General features: G+C 37.9%; 1 long non-coding RNA gene across 4 annotated transcripts in view; it reads right to left on the bottom strand.

Moving 5' to 3' along the window:
* The window catches only part of LOC115523776, a 35,684-nt gene that overhangs the window by 2,959 nt on the left and 14,200 nt on the right, over nt 1-18,525 (bottom strand). Inside the window, exons 4-8 of one of the 4 annotated variants that reach the window (XR_003971842.1) lie at nt 17,871-18,077; nt 14,974-15,162; nt 14,364-14,468; nt 13,732-13,820; nt 13,501-13,594 (exon numbers count right to left, since the gene is read on the bottom strand). This is a non-coding gene — a long non-coding RNA (uncharacterized LOC115523776). The remainder of the gene's footprint in view (nt 1-13,500; nt 13,595-13,731; nt 13,821-14,363; nt 14,469-14,973; nt 15,163-17,870; nt 18,078-18,525) is intronic. The other 3 variants (XR_003971843.1, XR_003971844.1, XR_003971846.1) reach the window with 3 other exon arrangements.

The following is an 18,525-nucleotide window of genomic DNA, read 5'->3' as shown; positions in this document are numbered from 1 at the left end:
TATTGGGAAATAAGTTAAATTCAATGATATCTACATTAACTCATTTAGCAAAACTTAAAGGTTTCAGGGTACCAAAAGACTTGGAGAAACTATTTTAAATAGTTGATCTATAAACTTTTATGTTTTCTTTTTTTAAGTAGGCTTCACATCCAGTGCGGAGCAGAGTGCAGTGTGTTAACTCACAACCCTGACATCAAGACCTGAGCGGAGATCAAGAGGCAGATGCTTAAATGATTATAGGTAAAGGGTGCCTGAGTGGCTCAAACCTTTTTTCTTCAACTTACTTGCTCTTTTTTTTTTTTTTAAGTTTATTTTTGAGAGACAGCACATACAAGTGGGGGAGGGGCAGAGAGAGGGGAACAGAGGATCCTAAGTGGGCTCTGTACTGACAGCAGCAGGCCCTATGTGGGGCTCAAACCATGAGATCATGACCTGAGCTAAAGTTGCATGCTCAACTGACTGACCCACCAAAGTGCCCACAATTTACTTAACAATTATATTTAGATTACTCATAAAAACTTCATGAGATATCAAACTCAGCTACTCTCCCTGTTGAAAATTCTGTAACCTAATCAGACTGCCAGGGAAGATGTCAGAATAGGAGGATCGTAGGCTTACTTTGTTCCATAGATACACTGTCTTATGAATCTCCCCCTCTAACCAGCCACACTGGGCAGGAGTTCCTCCAAAATGGCTCCAAGTCTCTTCCCATAAGCAGACAAGTACAAACCTTGTTTATGTTATGCATCCCACCCTTGTGTTCTCCTGCAGACTATCCCATCCAACCCACCCCACTTGGCAGGAGTCCATCCAAAATGGCACCACAAGCATGGCATTCTGTAAGCAGCACTGACAGTGGCCAGCACCACTCAAAGTGACTCCTGCCCTGGGGAAGGTGGAAAATAATTACACACACTAGTTTGCAGGCCAACCAGTGGGCTTGGGGCAGACAGCTGGTCTGACTGTAGGTCCCACCCACCAACAAAAGCCTTTCAGGAGACAATGCTGGGAGTGTACCCTGTAGTTCAGTGCAACCACAATTCTGGAAAATGAGCTGAGGGCATGCATCTTGACTGACCCAACTCAAACCCATGGTGGCTCTCAGACTAGGCCCTTAAACAGCACAGGTACCAAACCCTACCCCTAACAGGCGAAGAGTCATTGCAGACAACTAAAGTCAAACACACCTCAACCACAACAGTAGGATGCACACAAAACACATAGCAGAAAACCCAAAGTGCCAGCTTCTGCTGCATAGACCTCACATTGCAGGGCACTGTAGGGCCTCTTGTTCATAAGCCCACCAATTTCAAAAGCAGGAGACCTAGCTGACTTTCCTAACACAGACACAGAAAGTTAGACAAAATGAGAGGAATAGGTCTCAAATGAAAGAACAGGACAAATACACAGCAAGAGAGCTAAACAAAATGGAAATAAGCAATACGCCAGATACAGAACTCTAAGTAATGGTCATAAAGGTACTCACTGGGCTCGAGAAATGAGTGGAGGATCTCAGCAAGTTCCTCAACAAAGAGAAAATATTAAGAAGAACCAACCAGAGATGAACTCAATAACTGAAAAATACACTACATGGAATAAAGGACTAGAGGAAGTAGAAGAATGGATGAGTGACCTGGAGAACAGAGTAATGGAAAGCAACCAAATGGAACAGAAGAAAAAAAGAATATTAGAAAATGAGAATAGGTTAAGGGAGCACAGTGACCCCACCAAGTATAATAACATTCATATTATAGGGATCCCAGAAGAAGAGAGAAAAAAGGGGGCAGAAAATTTAATAAATAATAGCTGAAAACTTCCCTAATCTGCAGAAGGAAACAGAAATCCAGATCCAAGAGGCACAGAGAGCCCCAACAAAATCAACCTAAGGTGCTCCACACCAAGACACAGAATAGTTAAAATGACATTTTAAAAAAAGTGATGAATTTTAAAAATAGCCAGAGAAAACAGTGACATACAAGGGGAATCCCATATGATGCTATCAGCTGAGTTTGGGCACGATATATTCAAAGTGCTAAAAGGAGAAAAATCTGCAGCCAATAATACTCTCTATCCAGCAAGGCTATCATTCAGAATAGAAGGAGAGAGAAGTAGTTTTTCAGACAAAAATAGTTAAAGACATTCATGACCACTAATCCATTTCTACAAGAAATGTTAAAGGGTTTCTCTGAGTGGGAAGGAAAGCCCATAAGCAGGAGTAATAAAAGTAGGAAAGGGAACACTTTCATAGGTACATATAAACATTATAAAAACAGTATATTAATCCCTTATAAAACCAGTGTGGAGGTTAAAGCACAATAGCAGGAATATTAGGCCACAAATTCAAAAATATTAAAATCAATATATGTATGAAAATTGGTTAAGGTATTCACAAAATAAAGATGTAAAGTATAACACCATATACCTAAAATGTGGGGTGGGGGAAATAAAATATTAGTGCTTTTAGAACAGGTTCAAGCTTTACCAACAATCAATATAGACTGCCATATGCATAGGATATTATATATAAACCTAATGGTAACCACAAATCAAACCACAAACCTAATGGTAACCTGACATAAATATGCAAAAAAAAACAAAAAGGAATCCAAGCATATCACTAAAGAAAGCCATCAAACCACAAGAGAGTAAGAAAGGAACAAAGAACTACAAAAGTGACCATAAAGCAAGTAATAAAATGGCAATAAATACATACTTACCAGTAATTACTTTGAATGTAAATGGACTGAACTACCTAATCAAAAGAATAGGGTGCCTAACTGGATAAAATTGTAAAACCCATCAATATCCTGCCTACAAGAGACCTAAAGACACATGCAGATTTAGAGGGAAGAGATGGAAAAACATTTATCATGCAAATGGAAGTGAAAAGAAAGCTGGTAACAATATGTTGGACAAAACAGACTTTAAAACAGACTGTAACAAGAGATAAAGATGGACACTATATAATCATAAAGGGAACAATTTAACAATAAGGTATAATAATTGTAAACATTTATGCACCCAACATGAAAGAACCCAAATAACATAAATAAGTTAATAAACATAATAGAAGAAATCAACAATACTAGTGAACTGAAATTTTAACATCCCACTTACATCAATAGATCACCTAGAAAGAAAATCAACAAGGAAACAGTGGCTTTGAATGACAAACTGGACCAGATGGATTTAATAGATATATTCAGACACAGCAAAAATACACATGCTTTTCAAGTACACATGGAACATTCTCCAGAATAGATCACATTAGGCCACAAATTCAAAAAGACTGAAATCATAACATGCATCTTTTCTGACTACAACACTATGAAACCAGAAATCAACCACAAGAAAAAAATCTGGAACACAAATACATGGAGATTAAATAACATTCTATCAAACAACAAATGGGTCAAAGAAGAAATCAAAGAAATTTAATAATACATACGTACAAATGATCAGGAAAATACAATGGCCCCAAATCTTTGGGATGTAGCAAAAGCTATCCTAGGAGAGAAATTTATAGCAATATAGGCCTACATCAGGAAACAAGAAAAATCTCAAACAACCTAACTTTACACCTAAAGAAGCTAGAAAAAGAGGAGCAAAGCCCCAAACAAGCAGAAGGAAAGAAATACTAAATATTAGAGCAGAAATAAATGAAATAGAGATTTAAAAAATCAGAACAGATTAATGAAAAAAAAACCTACTTCTTTGAAAAGATCAATAAAATTGATAAGCCTTTAGCTAGACCCATAAAAAAAAAGAGAGGACTCAAAATCAGAAATGAAAGAGGAAGGGCTCCTGTGTGGCTCAGTCGGTTAAGCATCCGACTTCAGCTCAGGTCATGATCTCAAGGCTCATGGGTTCCAGCCCCACGTTGGGCTCTGTGCTGACAGTTCAGAGCCTGGAGCCTGCTTCAGATTCTATGTCTCCCTCTCTCTCTGTCCATCCTCCACTCATGCTCTGCCTCTCTCTCTCAAAAATAAACATTAAAAAAAATTTTTTTTAATACAAGGATAAAGAGAAAATTCTGAAAGCAGCTAGGGATAAACATGGTCTAACATATAAAGGGAGACCAATAAGACTAGTGATGGATCTATCTACTGAAACTTGGCAGGCCAGAAAGGAATGGCAGGAAATCTTCAATGTGATGAACAGAAAAAATATGCAGCCGAGAATCCTTTATCCAGCAAGTCTGTCATTTAGAATAGAAGGAGAGACAAAGATCTTCCCAAAAAAACAAAAACTGAAGGAATTCATCACCACTAAACCAGCCCTACAAGAGATCCTAAGGGGGATCCTGTGAGACAAAGTACCAGAGACATCACTACAAGCATGAAACCTACAGACATCACAATGACTCTAAACCCATATCTTTCTATATCACTGAATGTAAATGGACTAAATGCTCCAACCAAAAGACATGGGGTATCAGAATGGATAAAAAAACAAGACCCATCTATTTGCTGTCTACAAGAGACTCATTTTAGACCTGAGGACACCTTCAGATTGAAAGTGAAGGGATGGAGAACTATCTATCATGCTACTGGAAGTCAAAAGAAAGCTGGACTAGCCATACTCATATCAGACAAACTAGACCTTAAAGGCTGTAACAAGAAATGAAGAAGGGCATTATATAATAATTACAGGGTCTATCCATCAGGAAGAGCTAACAATTATAAATGTCTATGTGCCAAATACGGGAGCCCCCAAATATATAAAACAATCACAAACATAAGCAGCCTTATTGATAAGAATGTGGTAATTGCAGGGGACTTTAATACTCCACTTACAACAATGGATAGGTGATCTAGACACAGGATCAATAAAGAAACAAGGGCCCTGAATGATACATTGGATCAGATGGACTTGACAGATATATTTAGAACTCTGCATCCCAAAGCAACAGAATATACTTTCTTCTCGAGTGCACATGGAACCTTCTCCAAGATAGATCACATACTGGGTCACAAAACAGCCCTTCATAAGTATACAAGACTTGAGATCATACCATGTATACTTTCAGACCACAATGCTATGAAGCTTAAAATCAACCACAGGAAAAAGTCTGGAAAACCTCCAAAAGCATGGAGGTTAAAGAACACCCAACTAAAGAATGAATAGGTCAAACAGGCAATTAGAGAAGAAATTTAAAAATATATGGAAACAAATGAAAATGAAAATACAACAACCCAAATGCTTTGGGATGCAGCAAAGGCAGTCCTGAGAGGAAAATACATTGCAATCCAGGCCTATCTCAAGAAACAAGAAAAATCCCAAATACAAAATCTAACAGCACACCTAAAGGAAATACAAGAACAGCAAAGACACCCCGCACCCAGCAGATGAAGAGAAGTAATAAAGATCAGAGCAGAAATAAACAATGTAGAATCTAAAAACACTGTAGAGCAGATCAATGAAACCAAGAGTTGGTTTTTTGAAAAAAATAAACAAAATTGATAAACCTCTAGCCAGGCTTCTCAAAAAGAAAAGGGAGATGACCCAAATAGATAAAATCATGAATGAAAATGGAATTATTACAACCAATCCCTCAGAAATACAAGCAATTATCAGGGAATACTATGAAAAATTATATGCCAACAAATTGGACAACCTGGAAGAAATGGACAAATTCCTAAACACCCACACGCTTCCAAAACTCAAACAGGAAGAAATTGAAAGCTTGAACAGACACATAACCCACGAAGAAATTGAATCAGTTATCAAAAATCTCCCAACAAGAGTCCAGGACCAGATGGCTTCCCTGGGGAATTCTACCAGACATTTAAAGCAGAGATAATACCTATCCTTCTCAAGCTGTTCCAAAAAATAGAAAGGGAAGGAAAACGTCCAGACTCATTCTATGAAGCCAGCATTACTTTGATTCCTAAACCAGACAGAGACCCAGTAAAAAAAGAGAACTACAGGCCAATATCCCTGATGAATATGGATGCAAAAATTCTCAATAAGATACCAGCAAATCGAATTCAACAGCATATAAAAAGAATTATTCACCATGATCAAGTGGGATTCATTCCTGGGATGCAGGGCTGGTTCAATATTAGCAAATCAATCAATGTGATATATCACATTAATAAAAGAAAAGATAAGAACCATATGATCCTGTCAATCGATACAGAAAAAGCATTTGACAAAATTCAGCATCCTTTCTTAATAAAAACCCTCGAGAAAGTCAGGATAGAAGGAACATACTTACAGATCATAAAAGCCATATATGAAAAGCCCACAGCTAATATCATCCTCAATGGGGAAAAACTGAGAGCTTTCTCCATGAGATCAGGAACACGACAGGGATGTCCACTCTCACTGCTGTTGTTTAACATAGTGTTGGAAGTTCTAGCATCAGCAATCAGACAACAAAAGGAAATCAAAGGCATCAAAATTGGCAATGATGAAGTCAAGCTTTCACTTTTTGCAGATGACATGATATTATACATGGAAAATCCGATAGACTCCACCAAAAGTCTGCTAGAACTGATACATGAATTCAGCGAAGTCGCAGGATACAAAATCAATGTACAGAAATCAGTTGCATTCTTATACACAAATAATGAAGCAACAGAAAGACAAAGAAACTGATCCCATTCACAATTGCACCAAGAAGCATAAAATACCTAGGAATAAATCTAACCAAAGATGTAAAAGATCTATATGCTGAAAACTATAGAAAGCTTATGAAGGAAATTGAAGAAGATATAAAGAAATGAAAAACATTCCATGCTCATGGATTGGAAGAATAAATATTGTTAAAATGTCAATACTACCCAAAGCTATCTACACATTCAATGCAATCCCAATCAAAATTGCACCAGCATTCTTCTGGAAGCTAGAACAAGCAATCCTAAAATTCGTATGGAACCACAAAAGGCCCCGAATAGCCAAAGTAATTTTGAAGAAGAAGACCAAAGCAGGAGGCATCACAATCCCAGACTTTAGCCTCTACTACAAAGCTGTAATCATCAAGAGAGCATGGTATTGGCACAAAAACAGACACATAGACCAATGGAATAGAATAGAAACCCCAACACTAGACCCACAAATATATGGCCAACTAATCTTTGACTAAGCAGGAAAGAGTATCCAATGGAAAAAAAGACAGCCTCTTTAGCAAATGGTGCTGGGAGAACTGGACAACAACAAGCAGAAGAATGAAACTAGACCACTTTCTCACACCATTCACAAAAATAAACTCAAAATAGATAAAGGACTTGAATGTGAGACAGGAAACCATCAAAACCCTAGAGGAGAAAGCAGGAAAAAACCTCTCTGACCTCAGCCACAGCGATTTCTTACTTGACACATCTCCAAAGGCAAGGGAATTAAAAAGCAAAAATGAACTATTGGGACCTCATGAAGATTAAAAAAAAAGAAAAAAAACTTCTGCACAGCAAAGGAAACAATCAACAAAACTAAAAGGCAACCAACGGAATGGGAAAAGATATTTGCAAATGACATATCGGACAAAGGGCTAGTATCTAAAATCTATAAAGAGCTCACCAAACTCCACACCCAAAAAACAAACAATCCAGTGAAGAAATGGGCAGAAAACATGAATAGACACTTCTCTAAAGAAGACATCTAGATGCCCAACAGGCACATGAAAAGATGCTCAATGTCGCTCCTCATCAGGGAAATACAAATCAGAACCACACTCAGATATCACCTCACGCCAGTCAGAGTGGCCAAAATGAACAAATCAGGAGACTATAGATGCTGGAGAGGATGTGGAGAAATAGGAACCCTCTTGCACTGTTGGTGGGAATGCAGACTGGTGCAGCCTCTGGAAAACAGTGTGGAGGTTCCTCAAAAAATTAAAAATAGATCTACCCTGTGACCCAGCAATAGCACTGCTAGGAATTTACCCAAGGAATACAGGAGTGCTGATGCATAGGGGCACTTGTACCCCAATGTTTATAGCAGCACTTTCAACAATAGCCAAATTATGGAAAGAGCCTAAATGTCATATCCATCAACTGACGAATGGATAAAGAAATTGTGATTTATATACACAATGGAATACTAGGTGGCAATGAGAAAGAATGAAATATGGCCTTTTGTAGCAACGTGGATAGAACTGGAGAGTGTTATGCTAAGTGAAATAAGTCATACAGAGAAAGACATACCATATGTTTTCACTCTTATGTGGATCCTGAGAAACTTAACAGAAGTCCATGGGGGAGGGGAAGAACCAAAAAAGAGGTTAGAGAGGGAGACAGCCAGAGCATAAGATATTCTTAAAATTGAGAACAAACTGAGGGTTAATGAAGGGTGGGAGGGAGGGAAGGGTGGGTGATAGATATTGAGGAGGCCACCTTTTGGGATAAGCACTGGGTGTTGTATAGAAACCAATTTGACAATAAATTTCATATTTTAAAAAAATTTTTTTAAAGAAATGAAAGAGGAAAAATAACAATGCCACAGAAATACAAAGGATTATAAGAGAATGTTAAGGAAAATGATATGCTAACAAATTGGACATCCTAGAAGAAATGAATTCCTAGAAGCATATACTCTCCCTAAACTGAATCAGGAATAAATTTCATTCCAATGAAATTGGAATCAGTAATTCAAAAACACCCAATAAACAAAAATCCAGGATAAGATGGCTTCACAGGTGGATTCTACCAAACATTTAAAGAAGAATTAATACCTATTCTTCTCAAACTCTTCCAAAAACAGAAAAGGAAGGGAAAGTTTCCAAATTCATTCTGAGGCCAGTATTACCCTGATATCAAAACCCGATAAAGATACTACAAAAAGCAAAAAAGCAAAAACAAAAGCCTACAGGCTAATATCTCTGATGAACATATATGGGAAATCCTCAACAAAATAGTAGCAAAAAAAAAATCCAACAATATATTTAAAAAATCATTCACCATGATCAAATGGAATTTATTCCTGGAATGCAAGGCAGTTCAATATTTGCAAATCAATGTGATATATGACATTAACAAGAGGAAGGATAAAAACCATATGATCATTTCAATAGATGCAGAAAAAGCATTTGACAAAGTACAATATTCATTCATGATAAAAAAAAAACTTTCAACAAAGTAGGTTTAGAGTGAACATACTTCAAAATAATAAAGGCCATATATTAAAAATCCACAGTGAGCATCATATGCAATGGTGAAACACTGAGAACTTTCCTCTAAGATAGGACCAAGACAAGGATGTCCACTGTCATCAATTTCATTCAACGTAGTCCTACAAGTCCTAGTCATACTAATCAGACAAGAAAAAGGAATAAGAAGCATTCAAATCAGTAAGGGAGAAGTAAAACTTTCACTATTTGCAGTGATTCTATATAGTATCATATACTATATATAGACATGATACTATATATAAAAACCCTGAAGACTCCACCAAAAATTTACTAGAACTGATACATTCATTAAGGTTGCAGGATACAAAATATATAATGTATTTATATACTAATAATTAAGCAACAGAAATTAAGAAAGCAATCCCATTTACAATTGCACCAAAAATAATAAAATACCTAGGAATAAACATAACAAAGAAGTGAAGGGCCTGTAATCTGAAAACTATAAAATGCTGATGAAAGACACTGAAGACAACACAAACAAGTAGAAAGATATTCCGTGCTTATGGAATGGAATATTAAAATGTCCATACTACCCAAAGTGATCTAGATTTAATTACTAGATTTAATGTAATCCATATCAAAATACCAACAGCATTTTTTTACAGAACTAGAACAATCCTATTATTTTTATAGAACCACAATAGACCCCCAAACAGCAAAAGCAATTTTGAAAAAAGAAAAACAAAACTGGGGCTAGTACAGTTCCAGATTTCAAGTTATACTACAAAGCTATAGTAATCAAAACAGGATGTAAGTGGCACAAAAACAGACAAAGAGATTAAAACAAGAGAACAGAAAAACCTAGAAATAAGTCCCCACTTATATGGTCAATTAATCTTTTATAAAATAGCTGAAAATATGCAATGGGAAAAAGCCTCTTCAACAAATGGAGCTGGGAAAACTGGGTGGCTACATGCAAAAAAATGAAACTGGACCACTTTCTAACACCATACACAAAAATAAACTCAAAACGGATTAAGGACCTACATGTGGCACCTGAAACCACAAAAATCCTAGAAGAGAGCACAGGTAATAATTCTTTTTGACATTGGCCATAGCAACATCTTTCTAGATATGTCTCCTGAGGCAAGGAAATCAAAAGCAAATATAAGCTATTGGGACAATATCAAAATAAAAAGTTTCTGTACAGCAAAAGAAATAATCAACAAAACTAAAAGACTGCCTACTGAATGGAAGAAGATATTTGTAAATGACATCTAGTAAAGGGTTAGTATCCAAAATATATAAAGAACGTGTACAACTCAACATCCAGAAAACAATCCAATTAAAAATGGGTGGAAGACAGGGCACCTGGGTGACTCAGTTGGTTGAGAGTCTAACTTTGGCTCAGATCATGATCTCATGGTGTGTTGGAGCCCCGTATGAGCCTGCTTCAGATTCTGTGTGTCTCTCTCTCTACCCCTCCCCCACTTGCATGCTCTCGTTCTCTCTTTTTCTCAAAAATAAACATGCATTACCAAATTTTTTAAATAAAAATAAATGGGCAGAAGACATGGACAGATATTTCTCCAAAGAAGAAATACCGATAGCCAAACACACGAAAAGATACTCAACATCATTCATCCATCGGGGAAATGGATCAAAACTACAATGAGATATCACTTCAAGCCTGTCAGAATGTATAAAATCAAAAACAAAAGAAATAGGTAAGTGTTAGAGAGAATGCAAAGAAATAGGAACCCTTGTGCACTGTTGGTAGGAATGCAAACTGTTGCAGCCACTGTGGAAGACAGTACGGACATTCCTCAAAAAGTTAAAAATGGAACTACCATATGATCCAGTAATCCCACTACTGTGTATGTACCCCTCAAATACAAAAACACTAATTCAAAGAGATACATGCACCCCTTTGTTTATTGCAGCATCATTTACAATAGCTAAATTATGGAAGCAGCCCAAGTGCCCATCGAAAGATGAATTGATAAAGAATGGAATTATTATATTATTTCAATCATAAAAAATGAAATCTTGCCATTTGTAACAACATGGATGGATCTAGAGAGTATAATGCTAAGTGAAGTAAGTCAGAGATAGACAAGTAACATATGATTTCACTCATGTATGGAATTTAAGAAATGAACAAAGAAGAAAACAGACAAACCAAGAAACAGACTCTTAACTATAGAGAACTGAGGATTACCAGAGGGGAGGTGGGGGAGGGGATGGGTGAAATAAGTGAAGGGGTTTAAGAGTACAGTTATCACGATGAGCACTGAGTAATGTATAGAATTGTTGAATCACTTTATTGTACACCTGAAACTAATCTAACACTGTATGTTAACTTTACTGGAATTAAAATTTTTTAAACTTAATTTTAAAAAATCCACCAAAAGAGCTTTAGAAATCTGAATCATTTCTGATTGTATCCCAAACATCATAAAATCAGATTAGGGCACACATTTCACAGGAAAGCTAATATAAGAATGGGCTGGGAAATACAGCATATTGTGGAATTTCTAGATACTATACAACCCAACTGCTTCTGGATCAGTTGAGAAGTATGGCTTATTCAAGCAAAAGCTTAGGTTGCTTAGTAACAATCTAGGTATGAAAGTCTGGACTAAGATGATCTGGGAGGCAGCAAGATCTCTAAACCATAGATATAGAATGGTAGAAAAACTTCTATTGAAGTAATATGGCAGACATCCACAGAGATAGGAATTAGCACTAACAACACTCCAGAATCAAAACTAATCTGATTTAAAAACAATCATTAGAGTACTGCAGAAATTATAGCACCTGCCATTAAAAAAAACAATCTGGGGGCGCCTGGGTGGCGCAGTCGGTTAAGCGTCCGACTTCAGCCAGGTCACGATCTCGCGGTCCGTGAGTTCGAGCCCCGCGTCAGGCTCTGGGCTGACGGCTCGGAGCCTGGAGCCTGTTTCCGATTCTGTGTCTCCCTCTCTCTCTGCCCCTCCCCCGTTCATGTTCTGTCTCTCTCTGTCCCAAAAAAATAAATAAACGTTGAAAAAAAAAATTAAAAAAAAAAAAAAACAATCTGGTTGACCAAAGAAGAAAGAATACTACATCAAACTAAGGAAAATATCATAAATCGTCTATAAAAATTTCAGGTATGAAGAACACCATGTTTTACTGTAACAACACTAGATGTTTAATACTTAGCCTAGTATGATGCAGGATGATTATGCTTGGGGCGGTATTCGCAATAATTATGGCCCAATATTGACCATAAACTATAGATCTCCTTGAGTGGCAAGAACAACAGCTGCCAAGATTTACAAATTTATAGGACACTATCTTAATTTTGTAGGCATGAATCTGCTATGCATTATTAAACCCCTAAGTATTACTATGGGGGTCAATGCAGTATGCTACCTTACTGCTATTGGATACCATACCTTACTATTGGATACCATACTCATTGCAGCTTTGGATACTTCCATGACCTATTCAGCAATGGTGGTTACACAAAATAGATTGCCACATTCTGCTGCAGATACAACTCCAGGGTCTGTGACATCTTTTTCTCCTCCACAGATTACTACCCCATCACCTTATTGCAACTGAGGACTCAACAACATCACCAGCATCACCAAATCCAACCTTGCCACCCCTCCCCTTTACTATAAGATCTATCTATTCACTGTGAAACCTTCAATCAACGGAGAAACCAAATACCTAGGGAAGCTGATAAAGTGGAAACTTCTACTTCAATCTCCACGAGAATCATTATGGATCCTGAACAACACGCCCTATTAGAAACTGACTTGAAGGAGAAAGATTGGCCTGAACCACTAACTGTCTCTTGGTATTATAAGCTAGCGTATATACCAAGACAACCAGGTACTGATTTCTGTAATTTTTATCTTACAAAATTGAATGTAGCACTGGACACATGCCAGAGATTCTGAAAATAACATCAATTTAATTCCTGACTTATTTTGTGTAGTAGCACTTTATCTTACAAGAGCAACTGCTAAATATTCAGAATGGGCAATTATATTTGTAAATATAAATTAGCCAAAAAATTGAACTTTACTATACTCTCAACTTATTAGAAAATTAAGAATACATTCATGCACACTATGTCCAGACTTTATAAGAACAAAGACACCTACTAAGGTCTACAAAGGACACATAGGAAACTTAGTACATATCATTATCCATGGTGGTATACATCTGGCTTCTGTCTCACCACAAATTTTTATTCTAAGAATATGGGAACTTATATTAAGAAAGCCTCTCATGGTCATAGTAGAAGCCACAATAGTAGCCTATACTTTGTAACTTAGTATACAGAACTTTTAACCAAAATATAGATTCCCCAATCGGGCTCAGTTTTATCTACCACTGAAATAGCCAAGTTGGTCCCCATGTGTACTTACTGTTTGCTGGGGTCCCAGGCATCTCTTATTGAAGTTCCTTAGCAAACCACCCAATTTAGCCCTCGTAAGGTGGTCCATATTCCTCCAGCGCTGCCTTCAGGGGAAGTACGCACATGTGTACAGATTAGGATTTGGAATTAGGCAGATGCCAGTTACCTCCAATAGCCCCCTCCTGTGACCCAGCCTTGCCCGACAGTACCATTCCAGGTCCCTGGTTACCCTGAACTGTACCTCCTGAGCATGCACAGTCTGCACCTTATCAGCCAGTCTTGGGCGGCTGGGGCACTCCAGGCCTGTTGAACTCCTGCCACACCAAAACCCTGTGAATGGCCGCAGGATAGAGACATCCTCCCTCCAAAAATATTTCTGAGGCAGCAGTAATCCCCCCTTTGGACTGGATGCCTGATGAGGTCCAGAACATGTTGAACAATCAAGGCTCCCAAATGTCTGTTACTGAAGGATACCCCTAGCTAGTCCTCCCAGCTCTGCCCTAGCAATATGGTCCAGATTCCTCCAATTTTACATTCAGAAGGAATATGTGCATTTATGTATGTTAAGGTTTGGAATTAGGCAGATTCCTTGTGTCCCCAGTAGCCCTCTCCCATCACCAGCTGCTCCTAACACTTGACCTCTTCCAGGTCCCCACTTAGCCTGACCCAGTCTGTCAGCCTCATGTAGGCAGGGCACTCCAGGGGTGCGGAGCTGGGGCCGTCTGCAACCACTTGCATAGATGTCAGGCTTGAAGTGTCTTCAAATACAGCGAGGGAAGGTGATGGAAGTCTGAGGGATTTTCCTAGTGTGTAGTTTGAATGTCTCTCCTGAGTTTTTTGAATGGCCCAGAGAGCATCAGGCATGAAAATTACCTTTATGTTATCTATTGTGCTGATTTTCCTGAAGTTTATATCAAGTCATTCATATTTAGTATGCAGGGCTTCAGGGAGAGAAGTCTGTTTTAATTCTCAATGATTCTAAATCAAAAGGATGGGAGAAAATCGGAAACATTGTTTGGAGAGTTGTAGCCAGTCACAAGACATCAGAATTCAGAATCTAGTCTGGTTTACAGGTAGAACACAAAACCTCAAAGATAGTCAACAGAACTGGAATCTAATATCCACAAAAGTATTACTGAAACAATTTTTCTCTCTGAGGTCACCCTCATTTTCAAAGTTAGCCAAATTAAGACTAACTTGTCTATAAAATAAGTTTGCTTTTATTAAAATTGGCCTTCTTTACATAAGGACAGCAAGTATAGTAATTGATTGTGGTCTTTTAAATCTGCTTTGCTGGAACTTTTCATAAGGAATCTTCAGACTGAAATTTTAATAGACTCTCGAGGCTAAGAAGTCTAGCCAAACACTTGTCATCAAACTTTGCCTACAATACCTATGAATTTGTGTTACTTCCTTTATTCTTGATGTCCCCAAAATGTCCTGAGGTTCTTGTACCTACAATGAAGTGATCTTCCTTACTTACCTTGTAAGGCTGCCGGTTACTCTGTAAGCAAGGTGTCAGGCTGATATTTGCAATGGGCTTTATTAGCTCCATTAAGTCAACTTCAGTTCCTTAAAGCTATTTGGTCATATCTGAGTCTATGCATGTTTCCCTCAAATATGACATCCCCGTCAAAGCCTTGATGATATAGCCCATGTTTCCAATTGTGTCCTGTTACAAGGAGAACAGTCTTATTGAATTCATGCAAATAAATATATTGCCATGAAAATATAAAGTAACAGAGAGTTTCCACATTCTGGGTGGTGGGGGGGGGATCAGGTAAGGAGAAGATAAAGGTTTCAAATCTGTTTACAAATGTGTAATTTATTGCTGTAAACCCATTAGCTTAAGGGAAAAAAGTTTTCTTAAATCTGGAAATAAAACATTCTTAAAAATCAGCAATGTTTTGGGGCACTGGAGTGGCTCAGTCGGTTAAGCATCCAACTCTTGATTTTGGCTCAGGTCATGATCCCAGAGTCATAGGATAGACCTATCAGTTGGGCTCCACAGTGGGCATGGAGTTGCTTAAGATTCTCTCTCCCTTTCCCTCTACCTCTCCCCCGCTCATGTATGTGCGCACGCGCTCTCTCTCTCTCTCTCTCTCTCTCTCAAAAAAAATCAACAATATTTCTAACCAAAAGTCATAAAAATTATATTACTCCTCTTCATCAGTTTATTCACTCACGTGGAATTATTCTTGTTTTGTTTGAATCCAGTTTTTCCATTAACTCTGGATTTTTTACTTAAAGATCTTAAAGTTCTCAGAAACCTGTATCCTAGAGTGTTTTTCATGAGTTTCCTTGAAGATGAAGCATTTTTGTAGCAACACTTGTGAAAGCATTGAATAAAAGTAAAGCTGTTTATAAATGATAAAAGATTTAAAAATGACAGTGGTTAAAAATATGATTAGAATTCACGATGCAGTTGAGATGGAAATTTGGTTACTTCTGTGACACATAATTCAAGATAATAAGTAGAATTACAAGCGATAGTCTTTTAACACATTAGAGATTTGCAAGACAAAGGCAGGTTTTTTTTAATTTCCACAAAGTACTAGGGTGTCAAGGGACTGACCTGCCTTTTAAAATGGAACTTGCTTCCTATATCAGGGAGATTTATAACTAAAATGGGAGTCAAAATACTTATGCCTTTGAAAAGTCTGTACAAAGCATTTTTTACAAAAACCTCTTTCTGAGGTATACAATTTAACCTTGGCCTCTATTAGGCCAAATGTCTCCTAGGAGACATTTTGGTCATCCGTTTGTGTGAGGGGTGGGGGTGTTGTGGGTGACCACTAATCTTCCTAATTCCTCTCTAAATTTGGTAGGAACTTCTGAAAGTGGAAGTAAAAGGGCTATGCTGCTGTCCAGCAGGCATAAATTTTATCGCATGTATGGTGAAGGTGGGAGTGTCTAGGATACATCTATAAAGGATATTGCATAGAAATGCCTGAAGCTGGCAGAGTCCAATTATGGAGCCCTGAAAAGCAGGAGCAAAGTAGGCCTTACTGTCAGTCTGTTAAGTTTAATAATAAACTGTTAAGTTTATTTCCTGGCTTTTGGCATTTACATGATTAACCTGTATATATTGAACCTAGAAATTAGGCTGGAGTGCTCTGTGTAAATCTTGTGGGGAAAAAGGAAGTTAAAACAGGCAGATGGGGCTGGATTTCAAGAAGGGGAATTTACATTGGATATGGACAATAATTTTTATCTTAAGTTTAATTACTGTTCTTTCATCTTGTCAAAGGAGCTTCAAAGGGTAGCCATCATCCTAATAAGATAATTGAAAACTCTCTGTAAATAATATTTTTCTTTCAAATATAGCCAATTGAAAGGATCCATCGTCTGGCAATGATGAGTAGGATCTTACTAATCTCAACCATGACTCAAACGATTAAGGCTTTTTATGGGAAAACCTAAAGGCAATTCTTCAGGCTTAGACCAGAACCCAAGAGGCATCCTGGGTGAGGGTATAGATGATACATCCCCCATGGTCCAAAATTTTACTCCCAAAATAGACTAAGACAGCACAGGCCTTCATTGCACAGGCAGTTAAGATGGTGTAAAGAAAATAATACCTTTGGTCTCCCACAAAAATGTGAGACATCTCTAGTCACAGACCCACTAATTTGTGACATGGGGCAGGCACTACTGTAATGAGACTTTTCTAGCACTAATGGAGGTTATGAAGACAAGGGTCCCTTATGGGCTGGGACCTCTTATAACATATAACTCCCAATTGCTGGCAAGGCCAGACAATGAGAGTACTGCTTGTAACTGTGTGTCTCAGAACCTCATTCTACTTGACAGGCCACCACAGTACCCTCTGGTAATTCCATCTTGTGGATGGTGGAGACCGGAGAGAATATTCTCACTGGTCACAAATCTTGTAAATCTTGTGGGGAAAAAGGAAGTTAAAACAGGCAGATGGGGCTGGATTTCAAGAAGGGGAATTTACATTGGATATGGACAATAATTTTTATCTTAAGTTTAATTACTTAAGCCAAGCTCTGAGGACATAAAACAAGACAAAAGGAAAAACCTCATCCGGCTTTTACATAGACGACCCGCAGCAAAGTTTGTCTAAACAGATACAGATGTGATGGTAACTGTGACCTCACCAGTCTGTGAGGCCACCTCAAACAACAGGCTGACCGGGACTATGTCTGTGTGCTCTCCTATGGTAATTCATTTTGATGACAAATGACACAAAATACAATGATAAAGAAAAGCTGTGGTCATCTCTGGGTGGAAATCGATGTGCCAAGCCAAGAGAACTCTACCAAATGCACCAGAGCCATTAGAGCCAAGGCACTAGTTCCACAAATGTTTTCTCCTGCTAACTTAGATTTAGGAAGAGAGAGAAAAAGGACTCACATCACTCTCACTTGCACGAGACCTGGCAGGCAGAGATCCAGTTGGCTGATGTGGTGACGGGGATTCTTCCCTCGTGCCAGCTTTTGTCAGATGTCCCATAATCTCTCAGCCGCAGCAGTGTCCAGCCAGCTAAAGTTTATCCTGCTGGCTATGCCAACTGTTGAGGAGGAAGAACGATTCTCTACCTTCAAGGTTCTTCTAGGTGATCTAAGAATTAAATTGACAAGAGACAGATTAACAGGAGAAAAATAGTTTAATTATATGCACAAGGAGGGCTGATATTAAATTTGAGACTCGATGAATTAACCAAAGCAGGCATTTTCATGCTTTATAATCAAAGAATCAATAAATCTGTGAGAAATTGATGAGACAAAGAAAACTTAGGTTCACAAGCTTCAGTTTTAAAGAAATTCTAACAGAATTTGAGCTAGGGTAGTCAATTAGTAAAAGTAACAAGATGTTTACACAGCCTTCTTATCTCTGAATTCCTTATCTGGTGATTAAAATTTATCTTTACATCCTGGTACAGGGAGGGTACTTTTCACATGGGAGATTTATTTCCCGCTTTCTAGAGACAAAGCTGTTGGGAGTGTTATTCTTGTACTGGCTGTTTCCTAAGTGACTTTAATCCAAAATAATATGCTGAAGTGGCACA

This window comes from Lynx canadensis, chromosome C2 (genome assembly GCF_007474595.2).
Source record: "Lynx canadensis isolate LIC74 chromosome C2, mLynCan4.pri.v2, whole genome shotgun sequence".
NCBI lineage: Eukaryota > Metazoa > Chordata > Mammalia > Carnivora > Felidae > Lynx > Lynx canadensis.
The sequence above is the reverse complement of the archived record's forward strand: the minus strand, read 5'-3'. Positions and strand labels throughout refer to the sequence as shown.